Source organism: Tenrec ecaudatus, chromosome 2 (genome assembly GCF_050624435.1).
Source record: "Tenrec ecaudatus isolate mTenEca1 chromosome 2, mTenEca1.hap1, whole genome shotgun sequence".
NCBI classification, from domain to species: domain Eukaryota; kingdom Metazoa; phylum Chordata; class Mammalia; order Afrosoricida; family Tenrecidae; genus Tenrec; species Tenrec ecaudatus.
In genome coordinates, this window is record NC_134531.1 from 240,280,451 (window position 1) to 240,301,613 (window position 21,163).

Sequence of the window (21,163 nt, forward strand, 5' to 3'; positions counted from 1 at the left end):
TGAAAGACATCTATATTTATAACCATTCCCAAGAAAGGTTACTGAGCTGAATTATCAAATTATAAAATAATATCATCGATATTATATGCAACTAAAATTTTGCTGAAAACCATCCAACAATGGTTGCAGCAATACATTGAAATGGAGCTGTGAGTGGTTCAGACCAGATTCTCCATTTAAGAAGACATGGAGCAAAGGAAACTATTGCTGATATCAGATGAATCTTGGTTGATAGCAGAGAATACCAGAAAGATACTTACTTATAATTTATAAACTATCTACAGCCTTTAACTGTGTGTATCATCATAAATTATGGTTAGCCTTAAGAAGAATGGGAATTCCAGAACACGTCATGGTGCTTATGCAGAACTTAAATTTAAAGGCAATTGTACAAACACAATAGGAAAATACTGGATGGTTTAAGGTTAAAAAAAGGTGTACATCAGTGTTGTATCCTCTTACCATACTTCCTCCAACTGTGTGCTGAGCAAATCATCAGAGGAGCTGTATTACATGAAGATGAATTTGGCATCAGGATTAGAGGTAGACTTATTAACATCCTTTGATACATAGATAGTGCAGGTTTTTTGCACAAAATGTGGAAGACATGCAACACTTCCTGATGAACATCAAGATTAAAGCCTTCAGCATGCATTACAACTAAATGTAAAAAACACTAACACCCTTACCAAAGGACCAACAGATGACATCATGATTAATGGAGTTGTTCAGGAATTTCTTGCCTGCAGCACCAATCAGTGCTGAGGTAAGCAGCAATCAAGAGATCAAAACACGTGCTACGTTAGGTAAATCCACTGCACAAACCCTCTTTAGATTATTGAAAAGATTTTACTTTGAGGACTAAGTTGCACTTGACCCAAGCCATGGTCTTTACATTGGCCTCCGATCCATGTGAATGTTGGACACTGAATATCGAAGACTAATGCATTTGAATTGTGATGCTATAGAAGAGTATTGAAAGTACCATGAAGTGCTAAAGTGACAAATCTTTCTTGGGAGAAGTACCAATAGAGTGTTCCTTAAGGACAAGGGTAGGAAAACGTCATGCTCCGTGCTTTGCCATGGTCGGGAGAGGCCATTCTCACTTGAGATGGACATCTGCTTGGGAAAGTAGAGGGGCAGCATAAAAGAGGAAGGCCCTCAATGGGATAGATGGATAGGCACAGTGATTGGACGGGGGGTGGAGGGGTTTGCAACAATGCACAGGAACAATTGTGGGGATGGCACAGAAACCAAGCAATTTTTCATTCCGTGGCCCATAAAGTTGTTATGAGTCAGAACTGCCTGCATGGCTCCTTCCAATAACAACTAACAAAATTGTCTGATAGCAACACTAACCACATGCCTGGACTATGCTCAGAAGTGATGCCCTGGAGGATTATTCCATGTGGGAACCATGTAAATGGATTTAGTATCAGATCTTAAAATAAGTGAATACTCAGGTTGCAGAAGGCTATGGATGACAGTGGAAGCTGAGACTGTTAATCCTAATGCAGTAGAAAACTTCACCTTTTTCCTGTGGAGAGTCTGCTGGCTTTAAACTCCTATATTTTTGGCTAACACTCCAATGCATAACCCACTACAGCATCAGAAATCAAATTCTATGCCCCCATTCTCCATGCCAGAAGCCATGATGGATAGTGATTGCACACTAGTCTGCTAACCTCAAGTTCAGAAGTTTGAAACTACCAGCCACTCCAAGAAAGCTAGGTTTACTAAACTCGTAAAGAGTTATAGTCTCAGAAACCCACAGGGGCAGTTCTACCTGTCCTATAAAGTCCCTATGGGTTGGCATAGACTGTATGGCAGTGGGTTTGGTTTGGTTTTAATCTCCAACGCGCCCCATCCCCTTCCTACATTGGGGTGAGGGGAATGGAATTCATATTCTATTTTTCGAGAATTGATATACTGGATTTGGGAAAAACTCCATGGACAGTGTCACAAGGCTCAGCTCATAGCAAGTTTGTTGCAATGTTTTCTTCGTTTAATGCTCTGCTGTCACTGTCTTGATTTTGTCTTTAAAGATGTGCTTTGTAATTGAAGTACGATGGTAAAATAGAAAATGACTGGAAAAAGATAAAGTATGTTGAGGCACAGCACGTGTAAGCACTAACTCGGGCTGTCAGGCCAGCAGGCAATATGAGTACTGAGCAATCCTTCTGGGGACCAGGTGTGCAGGCCATGACCAAGCTGTCTGAGGCATCACAAAGCCCCAAGGCTGCTGGGATATCACACAGACAAAGATGCCCAGAGTCTGCAGGGGAGACAGCAGCCTCTGCAGGTGGTGCTGAACACTGTTGCCAGCAAGCATCCATGAAATAGTGGCACAAACATTGCCACTCTGGTTTCAGTATAGTTACAGAACTATACTCAAGTGGAATATTCAATCAGTAAATTCGAAAACAAAACATTCACATAGGGAATTCAATCAAACATGCTACTATGATCAGCTGCCCTTTAATTGGTTCCACACATAACAGAATTGGAACATGACAATCAATAGGGTTTTTACCTGCTGGATTTCATAAAAAATCTCCAAGACTTTCATCCTAATATGTCATTGTGGAAAAGCTGTACTGACACCTGTTCATCATCTCAGAAACATACATGCCTCCAATAATATGTGACAATGCCTGCGCATGAGGTACATTGACCAAGAATCAAAGCCAAGTCTCCTGAATTAAGAATGATAATAATATTACAAGTGAACCATCACTGCCTTCACATTATTGCTATTAAGAGTTGTGAAGTTGATTTATTAATTCTGATTCACAGATGGCAACCTCATATGTGAGAAGTAAAAATGCTGCGTGGAATTTTTAAGACTACAGTCTTAAGGAAGCAGATCTCCAGGAAGTCCATCTAACTAGATTCTGGGTGGATTTTGATGCCAAACCTTTAACTAGCAGTTCAGCAGTTCGCCACGTGAATCGCGCAGGACTGTGGAAATACAGCATATCAAGCTGCTACACAAAATGTAAAGCCCAACTCTCGAAAACACCTGCAATGTTGCAAAGCAAATAGCTGGAAGATTAAATATATTGAGAGGTATGGAGAATTAAATTTTTAAGAATTTTTTTCCAGAAGATTCCATTAGAATCTTTCCATACTATTCTAGAATCATTAAATCTAGATGTATTAAATTTATATTTCACTAGAACACTAAAATTTTATTTCAATGTTATAGCAATATATAAAACATATAGCAGCTCTAGTAGCACATGAGTCATCAAATAGTCCTTCTCAAAATTAAATGTTATTTGCCATACTCCACATGCCAAGAATTGTTGATATTCATTTCCTTTATTACCATTGAAACGAAAATTGCTAATAAAATTACTATACATATGTATTGCGATTGCATGGTTAATGACTGCTGAAAACTGCAAGAAAAATGTTATCAACCAAGGCATCACATTATTAACATATTATTTATAATATTATAGAAAAGTATGCTATACATTTTTATTTTTAAGTTCTTGTTTTAATTCTAAGTTACTATTCTCTCTATTGTTCAATAAATAACAAGTCACAGTGTTTTTGTACCTTTGCCAATAGTTTTTCATCCTATTCTTGAGACCTGATTTTTCATTACGCACTGGGTCACAAATTATGTACCTAACGTTGAGTGGAATGATAAATTGAAGTGAGTTTATTGAGAAGGAGGTTAAGTAACTGAGGTAGAGATTATAGCCAACTATGGTATGATTTTTATTCCCGTAAAACAAAGGCTATAGAAATGGACAAAGCAGTGGAGCAGAAAAATAGAAACAAGACATCAGAGAAGGATGACTTCAAAGAAAAGATGTAGTTTTAATATGGAAGGTAGTACAACAGGAATTTTTATCTCATGAGAATGAACAGTGTATGCACCACCAGCGCTCCCATCGAATCAACTATGATTCACAGGGATCCTATAAGACAGAGTAGAATTGCCCCTTTGGGGTCAAACTATAAATCTTAGAGGTTCAGAACCTTTCATCCTTTTCTCTTTGAGAGGCTGATTAGCAACTCATAATATTCACACGTGTCAAACATTGCAAACATATGAATGGGTTAAAAATATGAGGAAAACAGTGCCAAATAGAACAATGGTTGATCTCCTTTAGCTTCCCTATTGCCATGTAGCAGAGGTCAGATTTGCCTCCACTCTCCACCCTTTTTTAACGACTCTAGCACCAACCGTTCCTCTAATTGTTATTTTTCTTAGGTGCCACTTAGTCTGTTCCAACTCACGGGACACGATGCACAATGGAGCAAAGCACTCCCCTATTCTGTGCCACCCTCACAGTTTTCTTCCTATGTTTGAGCCCATTGACACAGCCTCTGTATCAGTCCATTTTGCTGAAGGTCGTCCTCTTTTGCTGCTCTGACACTTCACCAAGCAAAATGCCCTCTCTCCGGGGATTGGCCTCTCTTGTAATAGGTTCACAGGACAAGTACGTGAGGCAAAATTTTGCCATACTTATCTCCAATGAGCTTTCTGCTTATATCTTTTCCAATGTAGATTTGTTTGTTCTTTTGCCAGTCCATGCTAACTCTCAATATTGTTTGCAGAACCAGTTAAAATGCATCAATTCTTCTTCAGTTTCTCTTATTCAATGTCCAAGCTCGCATGCATACGAGGCAATGGAAACTACCATGGCTTGGGTTGGACCCACCTAAATCCTCAAAACATCTTCACTTTTTACACTTTAAAAAGGCTTTCCACAGCATGTTTACCCTTAAATTCACTGTAGCAAATTTAAGGAAGTGAAATATGCCTTTGGTTCCACAGAAATTTACAGGTGAATGTCAACACCAGATAAGAAAACCTCACAGAAAATTGGTTTTCCATTATAACCCACTGAAACTTCCCAAAGCACATGAATGATGCTTATCTGAATGGTTCTATTCAAATGTAGACAAACAACTTTTGGAAGGCGATAATGACTTTTGTGTGTTTAAAATTGTGTTAGTCAGTGTTGGCCAGAGAAAATAATTCATAGACACTCATATGTGTATAAGAAAGAGATTTATATAAAAGAGTAATTATATATTAAGAAAACATTCCAGGCCGGTACAGATAAAATCCATAAGTACAATATTAGCCAATGTGTCCAGTACCAGTCTGCAAATTCCTCTCAGACTCATGCAACACATGCAATGACGCTGAGTGCAGGAAGATTACAGGTCAGTGGATGGAAAGTGGGTCTCCACAAAACACCTCCATCTCTAAGGCTCTGGCTTGTCAACAGGAATATCTCCAGGGAGTGTGTGTGAGTCCCGCATCTAGCAGGCAATTTATCTTCTTAGCACTACCAAAAGAGGCCATCAAGCTGTGACCTGATTGACAGGCTAAACTCCACCCCTTCACTCTTAATACTCTTAAATTGACAAAAGATTATGTATCTCCCCCAGACTACCCATTGTCCACTTGACACTTTCACCCAACTCTTTAGCCATATATAATTTTCAAACAAACAATAATAAAATCATATCTGTACCCAACAGGATAAAGCTAAAATGCATATAACTCAATATGTGCCAAATCCTAATTGAAACATAATATCATATATGTTAACAACACCACAATATTCTATGCCTAACAATTTTACTTAAGTGAACGCCTACACCATAATCCTATGACTATATTCCACCACCTATGAAAGTTTGTAAATCAATCACTTCATGTCTTTATTCCCCCGTTTTGGGTATCAAATTTCTATACTCCCCACTTATACCAACCCACTGCTCTAAAGAGAAAATCCTAATCTTTGATGTGAAGAATCTTTATTCCACTTGGAACCTTGTGAAGTCTGCATCCATAAACAAAGTCAAATCAGGACAGACCATCCAGTAGAAATATACACCAGTTCACAGGCTCGGAAATCTCTTCATCTGGTTAAGTTCTGATCAATGTGGGCTACCTCACATAGCCTCCCCAGGGTGCCCATTGGTCATCTAGCCTTTAAACCATGGGTATGGTCACAAATTCTCAACAGCCCTAGCCCACGGTGGTAGGTCATGAACTTCAGACCAGTCAACCCACTCTCATTTTCCCTCTAGTCCCTGTAAATCAGGGTCATGGTTGTCAGTGGCCAGACTCAACCCATCTCTATTGCTGCTTTTCTCCCACTTCTACCTACAAAAGTGGATCCAAGTGATCACCTGACAAGCATTTCAGGCTGCCATAGGCTCCTATTAATTTTCAGTACTAGAGATCAGTTTTCTTCATGGCTCCAGATATTTTCCAGCTTCTGACAAAAAATACTAGCTAAAAATTGAAAAATCCAAAAGATCCCTTCCCCCCTCCCCCTTCAAACTGTCAACAAACCTCTAGGCAAGTCTCTTCACCTTTGAACACTCTGAGCACTCAGGACACTGGGTCGGACTTATCTTTTCAGAACCTTCCTTGTAGGCATGACCTAAACCCATTTAAAGATCCAATTTTAATGGCTGAAGACAATTGGACTTACAAGCTATTTTCATACTTCCCACTAATCATTTCTATCAATCATTGTAGCAACAATAAGAAGCAGAAGAAATCAGTATAAACAAAGTATAATCAAATGCTAAACTCAATTCTTAAAAGTCAAGTTCAATCCTTATTAGTTTATCTTAATCCTGATCTAATCTATTCCATTGATACAAAGTATGGCCTTAGGCCTTTGGCTGCATTCCCTTAAGGGACAGGTGTTCTGTCAGCCATTTTGACTTTCTGTCAGTCGTTTTCACTAAGCTACAAGGTTTCTGAGAAATTCAAATGGCATATTTGGTCCCTGAACTCAAATTTTACATTAATCACATACATTTTTTACCATTTCAAACAGGAATTACAAAAGACAAAAACCAAACAAAATAATAAAAACTCTAATGTCCCATATTCTTTCCAGAAAATAACCCAGTAGACTACACGGACATATCTGTCCTCAAGCTAGCCAAATAAGAAAAAGTACCATGACACAGAGGTTGAACAAGCATCTACTTTCCATATGTATTATTTGTTTCTCTACTACCCAACTCCCAAGGTACCATAATGTGTTAGTGCAGGTTTACTAGAGAAAAAATTCATAGACACTCATATGTATATATAAGAAAGAGCTTTATATAAAAGGGTGATTGTAAATTAAGTAAACATCCCACCCCAATCCAGATCAAGTCCATCAGTCAGCTATTAGCCATTATGTCCAATACCAGTCCCTAAATTCCTCTTCAGACTCACAAAATACATGCAAGGATGCCGAGTGAAAGAAAACCACAAGCCAATGAGTAGAAAGTCTTGCAGATCCAGTGGTGCTGGGGAGAGCATCCATGAGTCTATTCCATTTCCGGGGTTCTGGCTTCCATCAGCATAACTCCCTGTGACTTGTCAACAGGAATGTCTCCCAGGGAGTGTGTGTTCCACCTCCAGTGAATGATTGATTTCCTTAGTGTCTCCAAATGAGGTCATCAAGCTGTGACCTGACTGACAGGCTAGCCTCCCGCCCTTTCAGTTCTGAAGAGTCTCATGTTGACAACAGATTATGTAACTGCCACAGGGATACTTTCCTAATTTGAGGACAGGAAAGCTAACAATAGTAGAATGGGGAAAAAATCAGGAAGCTTAATGGAAAATCCCAGAGATGTTCTTCTATAATTTTTGAGGGAGAGAGATCTCCATTGAAATAGAAATGGCCCCAAAGGAAGCTTTTATAGCAAAGGAAAGTTTCAGATGTTTTACAATTCAAAGCTCTCGAGATGAAATTCCTTTGCCCTTGGTTATAGGAACAAAAGTTGTAACACAGTTATGTGATGTTCATGATGGTCTGTTCATAGAACAAATAAATGTCGTGGAAAAACTTGATGCTAAATATAGAGTAACTTTTAATAGGACAGGACTTGAAAGCCATACCATCCCTGACTATGGAGTTCTTAGTAATGAACCCATGCCATTTGCTGCCTTTGAAGAAGAACAGCGACTCTCTCCATTTTTCATGGTCCCACCCCACTTACATGATACTCCTCCTCTACTGTCACCTAGTACAGATAATGATCCTTTATTGTGACAGTCGCCTTGGAGAAATATAATGTATGGCTCTCACTCTGAAACAGTATGTGTTTTCCAGTAGAATCCCTTATCCAAGTAATCAAATTATTAAGAAAACCTCATGAATAAAAAGGAGCACATCAAGAAATTAAGGAAAATGGGCACCAAAACAGAAAATTTGAAATCATATTCAATGCTGATTGTGGTAGTTATACAATCTGGTGTCATTTTGGGGCTTGAGAGGATTAAGAGTGAAGGGGTAAAGTGTAGTCTCTCAATTTGGTCATAGCCAATGAGGCCTCCGTGTGGGCATGGCTTTCTCCTGAGAATTCTGGGAACTCCTGTATTTCCCTCCTATGAGGCAGGAGACACTTTCTCTCTCTGCTCACTCCCTGAGAGGCACTCTACTGACAAGACGCATGGCACTATGCTAATAAACCCCATGCCCTGGGAACTGGAGAAGCCATGTGAAGACTCCTACCTGGGCTGAGGTGCTTACAACATAACTAGATCCAAAGACTTTCTACCCACTGGCCTGTGATCAACTTTCTAGATTCTTATCAGACATATTAACTAATATTAGACTTATGAGTTTGAACTGGACTTGGTTGGGATACTTTCTTAATGTGTAATTACCCTTTATATAAAACTCTCTCTTATGTGCACATGAGTCTCCCTGATTTGTTTCTCTAGTCTACACGGACTAACACATTGATCAACATTGAACTTCAATGGATATATGCAACCATCATTCTAGAGCTTGAACAACTGAACAAGAATCTAAACAAAGTCTTACATAACGTTCAATGGTACTATTATGAGATACAGGGATTCCATTCTTCAGAGCAGCCCACAAATATGAAACAAAGGTGTGAAGAGGAAACAGAGGAAATAGTTTGGCCTGAAATTTCCTCAACAGGACAGCCCTGTGTTGAAAATTAAAATCATACAGATTTATTATCTAAAATTGCAGTTACATTATTATTAATTAATTGTCTATCAGAGGGAAGATGCCTGAATTTCTTTGAATTTAAATTACTGGTAGAGTCACTAAATGATATCAATAGTACTTTAGATACACCTAATCAAAACTGTCTTCAGAATAATGTAGAAATCCATGTTGCACATATTCAAATTGACCAGGTCCAAATGGGAAATGTACATGTTTTTGAAGCAAATAACACCAACAGGGACTGGGTAGAAAACTTAATTATTCTAACTGCAGAGGACTCTATTGTTGACAAGTTCTTTTCCTTTACACAGGCGTTTAATACCAAATACTTCACTGCTAGAAAAAAACTGCTGGGATACAGTACTATATTGTACTGCTTCTTAAATCATCATTACTGAACGGAATTCTACATTCTTCTTTTTTAGCTGCAGTAGCATTGCTTATATGTGTTTCTTAAAAGTGCTTTAAAACTGAAAATGTCCGGACAGAGTATAATTTCATGGAAGAATATGTTAGCCGTTTTTTAGTGTGACTAAAGCTAGCTCAACACATGCAGAAACTACTACATCGGGGGGACAAGAAAAAAATGGTCTTTCTTTGCCTACCAGTGGCAGTGTGGAATGTGTCTAGAAAGTTACAATTCCAGTTGACATGGTTGATCAAAATCTCTTGTTTTCAAAAGATAATATCATGAGGTTTGGGAAGTACTCTTGAAGGAAGCCACTGGGACAGACAGAAAATAAGTGTTTGTGGCATATAATTGTAATTTGACATGGCTCTATAGATCATTTTATAATTTTACATATTTTAATTTATAAACTTGAAAGCCTTAGTTCTCTGCATATTGGGTAAAAAAAAGAAAAAGAAGAACAGCAGAAAAGAATTACTGCAAAGTGGAGAATTTCAGCTAGTAGATTTGGCATGTCTTTTCCTGTTGATCCAGGAAAAACAAACCAAACCAAATAAAAGTGCTACTGTTATGAGATTTGTTAAAAAGGAAGAAAAAAACCCAAGAGACTGATAACACACCATTTTCACTTTTTATTTGTGCTTTTAAACCAAAGCACTGCTAAAAATTTAAAAATACTCAACTTATAAAGTTAGAAATATTTTCTAAGTAAAATAAATGCAATAACCACAGTTATTACGTCTGCTGTGGTAATAACTTCTGCTGTGGAATGCAGAAGAAAGGTTTATTTGGGACTTCTGGGGCAAAGGGGGGAAAAGCCAAGGGTTTATTTTAAGGAAAATCCGTATCTAGATAGTTAATCTTCTACAAAGTATCGATGGTTTCATATAGAGTATTATAAAGTTAAAATAAATTGTGTTCAAATTTTGAGTTTAAAGAATCGCTGTAGAGGTGACTTCTATTCTTTTCAAATATCTCATAAAATGAGACATTTATATGTCAATGTAAAATAAAACTTAAAACGAGATTATTTTTTATTTGAGATTTTTATACAGTTTAATAATTCTTCTGTATTCTTTGTTAGTTTTGTGCTACTGAAAAGATTTAGTGAGAGTTTATATTTTGCCAAATAGTTCTGTTAAATAAATGAATATTTTTTCTTCTTAATAACATTTGTGAATCTAAATAAATTGATCTATCAAGTTAAAAAAACATGCTCAAGATAGGAAAAACATTATAAAATGAACCGAGAGGTTTCAAATAATCTGTTACATTGTGTTGTGGATTAGAATGTGGTCCCCTTAAATACATGTTCAAATATGCAATGATGTAATTATCCTTCATGGTATCATCTCATGTGAACAAATAATGAGTTATAAAGAGATTAAAGTAGCTGTGATAGTAAGGGTTTGTGCCAGCATGGCGCCTGCAGGAGGATATGGGTAAAGTTTACCCTGTCAATCAGGTCACAGCCTGATAACCTCTGTTGGAGGTAAAACTGAGGTATAAAGCTCTCTGGAAGCCAGCTTTTCTCTCTCTCTCTCTCCTTGGTGATCAGACCAGTATGTGGCTAAACCCAGCTGTCCTGCCTCGTTATGTGTGCTGTGCTACCTGCGGTCCTTGGCTCTCTGTGCCACCTTGCTGAGCCAGCCATGAATTGCATCTTGGTGCCGTGCTGTTCGCACTGAAGCACCTATCCTTCTTGCCATCTCTATTGCCTGTGGGCAAACTCTGCTTATCTTGCCACTATTCAAGATGCCACACCTCCAGCTAGCTACATGGCTACAACATGAGGCTCCACCACAATTTCCTTCACCACACTAAGCTACTGGCCTTGCTACACCTTACCACCTCATGCCCCTTCTGTCTGCATACTTGGCTTTGGACTGGTCACCACGTGATTTTGAAATACCTTCAGTATTTTAACTGACCCATGAAAGTGAGTTGGGCTGAACTCTTTGTACTGCTATGTGGGCTAATTTGTGGCTATATTCATTTTCTGTGTGTGTGTGTGTGTGTCTTTGTGTGTATATATATGTGTGTGTATATATATAATCATACATTCTTCTCTAGAGAACTATGCCTAATGCATTGGGATATCAAAGCTTTATTCAGTTCATTCTTGATCTGATGGGTGTGCCCTGAATCACCTTTTATCTTAGAGGAGACAAAACAGGTCTTGAAGGAGCCTCAAACTACAGGACACAGCCCAGGGGTTGGGTGTTGCACAGATATTGTAGCTCCCAAGTTAAGACAGAGAACCAGGTAAGGCAGCTGCACACTGGTCAGACCATTAAAGAGCAAGAGACAAGAAAGGCGAGGCTCACTGAGCCATTTTTCTCTCTGCCCTTCAATTAAGCCCACATGTTCATTGATCAGGTTGGCACAGTAAAAATACCTATCACACTGATTGACAATTCTATTTATACCAGGTCTCACTATTGTTTACCTGGAGCAATTGAAGGAATGAACAGTGTTTTTGTTTGTTTTTCCAATTGAATCTGTTTTAATAAAATTCAAAATTAGAATTAGCTTAGTCATGCTCAAGATATATTCCAGAAATATAGAAACATTATAATGAAGTAATATTTAGATATATAGTTTGGGGAAGATTTAACATTTATATTGAGAACTACATGAATAAAATCCACAGGAACACTAACTCACACTTCCCACCCTCTAGCCCCAAGAAAAAGAAAAATGACTCACATCTCTGCTTTGGCACTTCTATCATTCACCTTCTATTAGGATACAGAAAGAGGGCAGAATACAAAAACAAATTCAAGATAATTATGCAGTGGAAAAAGGAAGAGTAGACGATAAATCTTCAACTGTGACATCCTGTTGGCACAGAGGTAAAATTTGCTGACAACACTGCTTGAAGCGGAGGATTAATGGAGAAAGGGTAGAGTTGCCCATGTGAGTATATCAGGTAATCTTAGGCAGAGTACGGAACATATTTTCTGACTCAGGAGTTTGTTAAGTGTGAAGTCCAAGTACTTCTGTTTCCTATTTGTCAAGTCTTTGAGAGTGTATTAGCAAGCAAGCAGTGAAGTGGCCAGAAGGTTAAAGACCTCTGTTATTCATACCATGATGTCAAAGTTGCTTCAATCCCTAAGTCCATTGCAAACCTGATAGCAAATAGCTTTTACAGCAAAGAGAAACTTACCATCATTTAAATCGTTTACTAAATGTCTCAATGGGTATCAATCATTCTTTTTCTTTGAACATAAAGTAAATTCTCAAGCCCTTCACAGCTTTTGGCAATTTTATAGAAAGATATAGATAGCTTTCTGAAAGGCAAAAGACAGTGCAGCACAAGTGAGCCAGATTAGAGACTGTAACTGTACGTTAGGATTTGTAGCAAATACTTTCAAGCAAGTTATGGACAAATGGGTAGTAATGGGTTATGGCTGTGGGGATCAAGGAATAAGATTGTTACAAATCCCTATTTTAGTCAGGGTTCTTTATCAAAGCAAAAACCAGTAATACTTATATATGCATGTGTACATTGAGGTTTATTAAGTAAATGGTTCATGTAGCTATAGAGACAGGTAAGTTCCAAATCTGCAGACCCGATGTCAGGTTAAAGGTTTCTTTTGGCTCACGTGGCTACAGAAACCAACAAGCCCAAGATTGGTAGGTCAGACATCAGGCTTCTGGCTGCAGAGGTAAATAAATTTAAGTTTAGCAGATAACATGGCAGGTTTCTGAGGATGCCTATAATCATCAGTCAATACAGCAGATGATTGGCACAGATTACAAGAACTAGAGGTTAGATGGCAAGTTAGACACAGAATCCAGACTGATCAAAACCAAGTAAGCTTTTCCACAGTGCCCACTTATGCTGGAAGCAGGCCACCTCCATGGAGATCTCATCATGAGGGATTACTAAATCTTAAGTGGTAATCTCCTGAGAATCGTGATCTAGCCAATTTGCACAAAATCTTTACCACAATCCTATCATTATACACAACTTGGTTTAGTTGACATGCAAAATGACTGTTTGAGATTCAGCAGCGCACGATGTCACTGGTGGCCTAGAGGGGGCACAAGAACTACTCTAATTATACAGACTTCTAATGACTACACAGAAAAGGAGCTAGGATTGAAGCAAACCATCTAAATGGGGCTTTTATTTGTTGTTTACTCTCTATGTAAACAGAGAACAAGTTGGAGTGTTTCAAAGTGGTTATATGGTTTAGATAAACTACAAGCATTGGGAATTGTGTAGATGAAACAAAATAATCATCTGATGGCTTGAAATAGACATTAAATTTGCTTTGTTTACTAGTGTAGAGCTCTCTTCACCACCTGATCACAGGCTTTCTCTGCTCCTTTAACTCAGCTGCTTTCAGAAAATGACTAAGAACTCTGGAGAACTTTGAGAGAAGGTGACGCATTGCTTTCCTAGGGTTGCTATAAGAACATAGCACAAATTGATCACCATCAAATAATGTCGATTCTAGTTCACAATTTTGAAAGTTAGTAGTCTTAATTCAGAGTGTCGCAGGGTCATGTTCTCTCTGAAATATGTCAGAAAAATCCTCCTTGTTTCTCACAACTCAGGTATGCCTTGAATTGGAAAATTAGCACTTTTATACTTGATATTTTTCCTTTGTCTCTTTTCCATAGGGGTATTACTCAGATGAACACACATTACTTTGGTATGACCTCATATTAGTTGGTGGTATAGTTAAAGACTGTAATTCCAATCAAAGTCACCTTCACAGGTGTCAAAGATTCGAGCTTCAAAAATTTTTCCCCTGAATTCAAAATTCAGTTTATAATAGATTATATTAGGTTGAATGTGTTAGAATGGGTTTTCAAGTGAAATAAAATCAGTGGCAATTATAGATGTATAAAGGAAAGAAGTTCACATTAAGAAAAATGGCTCACACCGTTGGTTGTTTTATACCAAGCTTGAGAGTTTTCTTAGCTCCATTAGCTAGCTATAGATGAGAAGTAGCAAAGCTGGGATATGATAGGGTAGTGAAGGCAGAGACAGATGGGTAGATCAGAAGTTATGGCAGGCTACAAATAGCTACCAAGGTCATCAATTACTATTGTGGACTGCAGGAAAATCCCCAGAGACCAGATGCAGGCTCAAAGCCAGCAGGAAGGAAGAAATGTAAAGGAAAATCTTCTCCCTCCCATGTCTTTTATAGATATGAAAAGAGGCCAATCCCCCAAGTAGACATTATTAGGATATGACCTCTCTTTAAAGGGAGAAGGATTGTTGACAAACTACAGAGCATCATGGCTAGGTCAACTTGCCAAGTTGCCAGAAAACCTAGCTATCACACAGTATGCAAACTTTATGGTTTTTTAAGACATTGTCTCACAAGTCACCATCTTACCTATATCTGGAGAAAAAGGAAACATTCAAATTTAATTGAAACATATTTGTAGCTTTTGCAGTGAGAATTAGTCACTAGTATGACTATCCTTATGTGACTTTGTGAGTCAATCAAATATGCTTTTGGGTTGTTTGTTTTTTGTTGTTTTTTTTTGCTTTTACACTTCAATGCATAGTAGAAATTCATTATATACCTGAACTTTTTTCATCTCTTCAGTGTTACAAAGGATCATTTGGATCATGAAAGAACTCAAGTTAAGAAAACTAGAGCGTCATAGTACCCTGCCATCTGCCATTCATAGGTAGGTCAAAGCTTAACACAAAGGTATCTACCTCTGTTATGAAATGATCAGTTATCAGGGTGATGTCAGAACTATGAGTCTCAACCCTCCTGATATCTAGGATCTCACATTTCCATAACCAAGGGTGGCTGATAAAATCTGCCATAATTCATAGACCTGCTTTTTAAATAGTTTTTTGTGACTAAATAGACATATTCAGGAAGCTCAATCTATTGAGTAGTCAAGGCAACATCTCTTATAATTGTAGGTCCACATCTTCAAAAAGGAAACCCAGAACTTTATTGGTACTTTTTAAAATATGGAGACAGGCAAATTATCTGCTATAGGTGGTTTTGCTAATGGGAAAGTGAAATAGATTCACCCATAGATTCGCTTTTATATCTCCATGATACAATGACCATTTACATGGTTTTTGCTTTTTGTTTTCCTTTCTCCGTGAAAAGCAGATGCATGGAGATCACGTAACTCTTTGCTGAACACAACTGACCTGATCCAAGTGGCATCTAGACTCTACTTGAATATTGAGAGGTTATGCCTAGGAAGAAGTGCCCTGATGGAAAACAGACAACACTTCTCTGCTACCTAAAAGATTGACATTTTAAACACATCCAATATCTCTGAAGACAAAAGACCAGAAAATGTCTCCTATCCATATTGTGGTTGTCAGGTGACACTGAGAGGTTTTCTTACTCATAGCAACCCCATGTGACAGAACACAGCTGAATCATAGGGTATTCTAGGAAGTACTTTTTATGGCAGCAGAGTGCCAGGTTATATGCTAGAAAATGCTGTCAAAATTCTGGACTGTCACATTGCCTCCATCTAATTTTAAATCAACTCAGTGTCACCTAACAACAACAGCAATGTCGCTCAGGTATAGATAGTGCTTGATTGTGTTCCAAAAAAATGTGTTTGAATTCTAAAGCTTATTCTGTGGATGTGCATCTGTGTGAAAATAAGGCTTTGATTTCTGTGTGAATAGCATCATATCAAGAGTTCTGCATAAAGAGATCCCCGTGGGAAATCCAAATTTGTGGGTGAGGTAGCCATGTGGGGGACTGGGAGGGGAGACTGGGTGTTGCAGAACCCCAGGGTTGTTTTGTCAGTTCTCTCATTTAAAAGAACAGCAGGGCTCCTCATGCACAGTCTCTTTTCATAGTCCCTGCATGTGCTGACTTCCCAGAGGAGGCCCTGGACACTGGAAGCCCTGGTGTCCTGGGGAGTAGAGTTCCCATTGGTGATAATCCCTAGCAAGTCCCAGCTCCCTCCCCTGGCAGGTCTGCAGATAACTAGCCCCAGCAAGTGAGAGAGAGGTCCACACTGGGGAACAGAGGAGCTGCTGAAATCTGCAGCATAGCAGGTTCCAGGAAAGTTTGATTATTTTGTTTCATGAAAAGAAACACAAAACTCCTCACCAAGTCAAAGGAAACCGAAGGCGGCATTTCTGGGTTTCTCAGCAGCTTTCCCACCACAGGCTAGATCACCCTATGATCAGAAGCACCTCTCCCCTGGAGCATCCACTGTAATAGCCCATTTATACCCTAATGCCACACATAAGGAGTGGATAGTTCAGAATGGTGCAGGAATCCACTGTGATACGCACAATAACAGAAAGACTGCACTCTCCTACAGAAGTGACAGGGTTGATCATGGATTCTGGTAGCTTCATTATACCCCTCCCTTACCCCAACCACAATTGCCTTAGGAACCTGTTTCCTCCACCTCAGCAATACACAATCTCCTTTAACTTGCCAAGTAAAATTTGATCTTCCACAACCCTCTTCTCCAACCAATTAAACATTACTAAATGGATGAGAGCATGTTAAAAGAACTACCTTACAAGACATGGAATTTCACTGTAAGATGCTGAATTACATACCAGCATCCCACACACATATTTTGAACATACATGACTCCATTTTAGAGAGACCAAAAGTCCAGCAAGAAATGAAAAATCACTGTAGACTCACTGTAAAGAAGTAAACCACCTACCAGGGTGGCAGCTAGGAGCTCCTCGGACACATCTGGGGAGCCCTAATAAGACCTTGGTGAACACCAGAATGACACCAAAGAGCCAGCAAGACCGCCTCTAAAGGCCCGGGTACAGAGACTGAACTCAGAGAGCCAGTTACCAAGGAAGAAACATCAGCTTCTGCTCTCTCCAACTCACTCAGGTGAGTACACCGATGAAGGCAATGCCTAACAGGACTAAGGACCAGTAATTAAGATGATGCTGAATTAATCTTGCATTACCCTTATAGCTAATGACCTAAGTTCACTGTAAGATTGTTAGATTGTTTGATGTGTGTTTTAAGCGAATAAAGCAAACATTTGAAAATGTCAAAGAGCATTAAATAATTATTGATCGTGCCACCCATGACATAGACCTAAGGGAAGGCTTCCTATATTAATACTACCACGAAATCCTACTCCCAAGTTCCCAAACCCTAATTATACTAGACACCCAACTAACCCTCCCTCCTCATCTACACACAATAAATTTGCCAGCACCTGTCTTAGCCACCCTTAGCCAAAAGACCCAGCCCCTCCCCACTACGCATCCCAGAAGATTATGTTCCCCTTTTGCTCAACCAAGATATGAGGCAAGCAACAGCCAACACCACCAGCTTCAGTAAAATATCTAGAAAAGCAAAGTCAATTACTGTAGATGACCCAAACCCAATGGTTTACACAAAAGAAGCCGCCTTTGAACTGCCAATGAAACAATGCTTGAGAATAGTGTTTAATACCACACAGGAAATTAGGGAATCGATCCTGAACACCAATGAAAACATAGAGATACCAGATACACCACAGAAAGTCCAAGAGTTAAGGAATTAGAGCAGAAATAGATGAAAATGTGAATGATCTCAACCATACAATGCAACAAATGGAAAATCAAACCAGTGATCTTGAAGATAACCAATCAAAATTCAGCAAATAAGAGAAGTAGTAAACAAAAAGCGAAAGAATTTGAATAAAACCTGAGGATGATTCTGATTCCATGAAGTGAAACAGTATTCAAATTGTTGGGGTTCCTGAACAGGAATAAATAAACAAGCCTATGGTTAAAATAGGAAGGGAATTCCCTAATATCACAAAACAAGAGACAATAATCATTTAGGAAGCATAAGAACACCAATTAGATTAAGTCCCCCACCCCCAAACAAACCAAAACACATCAAGACATAGAGTAGTCAAATTATCCAATTTAAAGGAAAGGAATTATCAGGCAGCTAGAGAGTGAAAAATAAAGTCACATTGAAATATAAAGAGAGAACAATAAGCTCAGAGCTCTCTGCAGAGACCACACAGGAGAGCCGAAACTGGAGCACAGTGTTCCAGAAGTTGAAAGGCAACCGTCGCAGTCCAAGAATCCTTTGTCCGGCAAAGTTCTCCCCCAAACTGGAAGGAGATGTAAAAGGTTTTTCTAGGAAGGAAACTCTTTGAGAATTCATAAAAACAAACCAGCATTATGAAAACGACTTCCCAGTTCTTTACGGGGAGTAAACCAACAACCTCAGCACACAAACATGGTGCTTTCACAGGGTGAAACACCACCCAGAAAACAATACACTGAAATCAATACCCCCAAATGTTACAGATGCAACGCAGAAATGAAGACAAGAATATACTCCTCGTACACACAATCCTATACAGGTGAAGAAAGGACAAAAACCAAACAATAGCAGTACCAGATGACAGCAACTAATCTGCAGTTAGATTTAATTACCCTGTGTGTTAACTGTTTAAGTGCATCTCTTAAAAAAAGCTAGCAGACAATAAAGTCCATCAATCTGCTGCCTCCAGCAGACACCTCTCATACTCACAGACAAATATAGATGGAGAGCCAAAAGATGGCAAACAATTTACCAAGCAAATGGCAGCCCATAAAAACAAGGGTGGCAATACTAATGTCTGACAAAACAAGAGATAAGAATGGCAATCATAATTCTCAAGGGATCAGCAGACCAAGAACCAATAAACACAATAAACATATACGCACCTAACAGAAAACCCTTGAAATTCATCAACAAAATCCTGATAGATGAAAAGAGAAATCACTGGATCAAAAACTATAGGAGGTGATTTCAATCCACCTCACTCAAAAAAGATCGAACAGATAAGGAACTCAATAAAGAAACTGAAGATCTGAACAGCACCATCAAACAACTCAACCTAAGAGGCATCTTCAGAGCTCTCTAACTAAGAGCATAAGATATATTCATTCTTCTCCAATACACACGGCTCATACTTGAAAATAGACCACAAGTTGGAGAAAATCCAAGCACAGAGGTCATTCAAACCACCTTCTCTGACCACAGAGCCAGAAAGTCAGAAATGAACACTAGAAGGAAAAAAAAAACAAAGACAAATATTTGGAGACTTACTAACACACTTCTCCAAGAGGAATGGGTATTAGCCCAAATTAGAGATGAAATTAAGACATTCCTAGAAACCAATGAGAGCAACAACACAGCAAGCCAAACCCTCTATGATACAGGAAAAGCAGTCATCAGAGGTGTCTTTGTTGCAATGAATGCACACGTGAAAAAGAGGAGAGAAATATGGCCAGCGCCCTAACTCAGTGCCTCTAGAAGCCAGAACAGAGGCAGCAGCATAAGCTTTCAAACAGCCAAAGAAAGAAATAATAAAAACTAGAGTGGGGATAAATGACCTGCAAACTAGAACATTGGAAAATAATCAACAGAGCAATAACGCGGTTCTTTAAAAGCATCAACGACATTGACAAACCACCAGCAAATTTAATAAAGGAAAAGAAGGATCAGACATCAATATCTAGATTTAGGAATGAAACATGGGGAGTCACACAGATGATAATGAAATTAAAAGATTAACTACATAATACTACAAAAACTGTATTCCAACAAATTCAATAATTTGGAGGGCATGCACAAATACCTGAAAAAAATCTCTCTACTCAAATTAACATATATGGATATTAGCACACATAACCAAAAAAGAAATACAAAAAGTTATCCAGAAACTCCCAACTAAAAAAAGCCTGGTCCAGATGGCTTTACAGGAGAATTCTACAAACCGTTCAGAGAAGAGCTGACACCAAACTGAAACAAACTATTCCAGAGCACAGAAAGGGATAGCAGTCTCACAAACTCATTCTATGAAGTAGTGTAACCCTGATACAAAAATCAGGCAAGAACCCCACAAGGATAGAGAGTTACAGACTGATATCTCTCATGAACATAGATGCAATGGCCAAAAGAATCCAACAATATATCAAAAATAATAATAATACAGCATCAGGGATGCAGGGATTGTTTAACATTCTAAAAACAAATAATGTAATCCACCAAATCAACAAGAAAAAGGACAAGACCAATATGATCACATTGTTTAATGCAGAAAAAGAATTTGATAATATCTAACACCCATTCCTAATAAAGATTCTCAAGAAGATACGATTAGCAGGGTAAATTCTCAATACAATGAAAGCTATATATGAAAAACCAATAACTAATATTACACTCAATGGAGAAAAGCTGAAAACAATTCTACTGAATAAGGGAACCTGACAAGGATTCCCATTATCCCCACTTCTATTAAATATTGTGCTGGGAATCCTAGTCAATACCCTAAGACAGTGACAAAATGTCAAGTGTGTATGATTGTGTAAAGAAGTGAAACTTTTGCTATTGGCAGATAATATGGTTTCATATATTGAGAATCCTAAAGGGTCCATAATAGGGTTGTTGGAAACAATAGGGGAGCTTAGTAGAGTAGCAGGACACAAGATTAACAAGCAGAAATCAACTGGATCCTATATCCCAGTGATGGGAACCCGGAAAAAACATCAGGGGAAAAACACTATTCAAAATAGCCACGCAAAAGGTAAAATACCTAGGAGTAAACCAAACCAAAAAACAAAAGGCCTGGACAAAGAACACTACAGAGCTTTACTACAAGAGACCAAAGGGATCTACCTAACTGGTAGCATATTCCATGTGTGTGGATCAGAAGACTCGCTATTGTGAAAATGTCAATGCTATGTAAAGCAATCTACAAATTCAATGCAACCCTACCCTATAATGCCAAGTGTGACGTTTTTGTAACATTTAATTAAAATATATAT

The 21,163-nt window shown here is 38.4% G+C and overlaps 1 pseudogene; it reads left to right on the forward strand.

Annotated features, from left to right (window-relative positions):
• The first annotated feature begins 4,780 nt into the window (after positions 1-4,780).
• On the forward strand, positions 4,781-9,379 carry LOC142440562 (protein lin-9 homolog; annotated as a pseudogene).
• Positions 9,380-21,163: the final 11,784 nt, after the last annotated feature.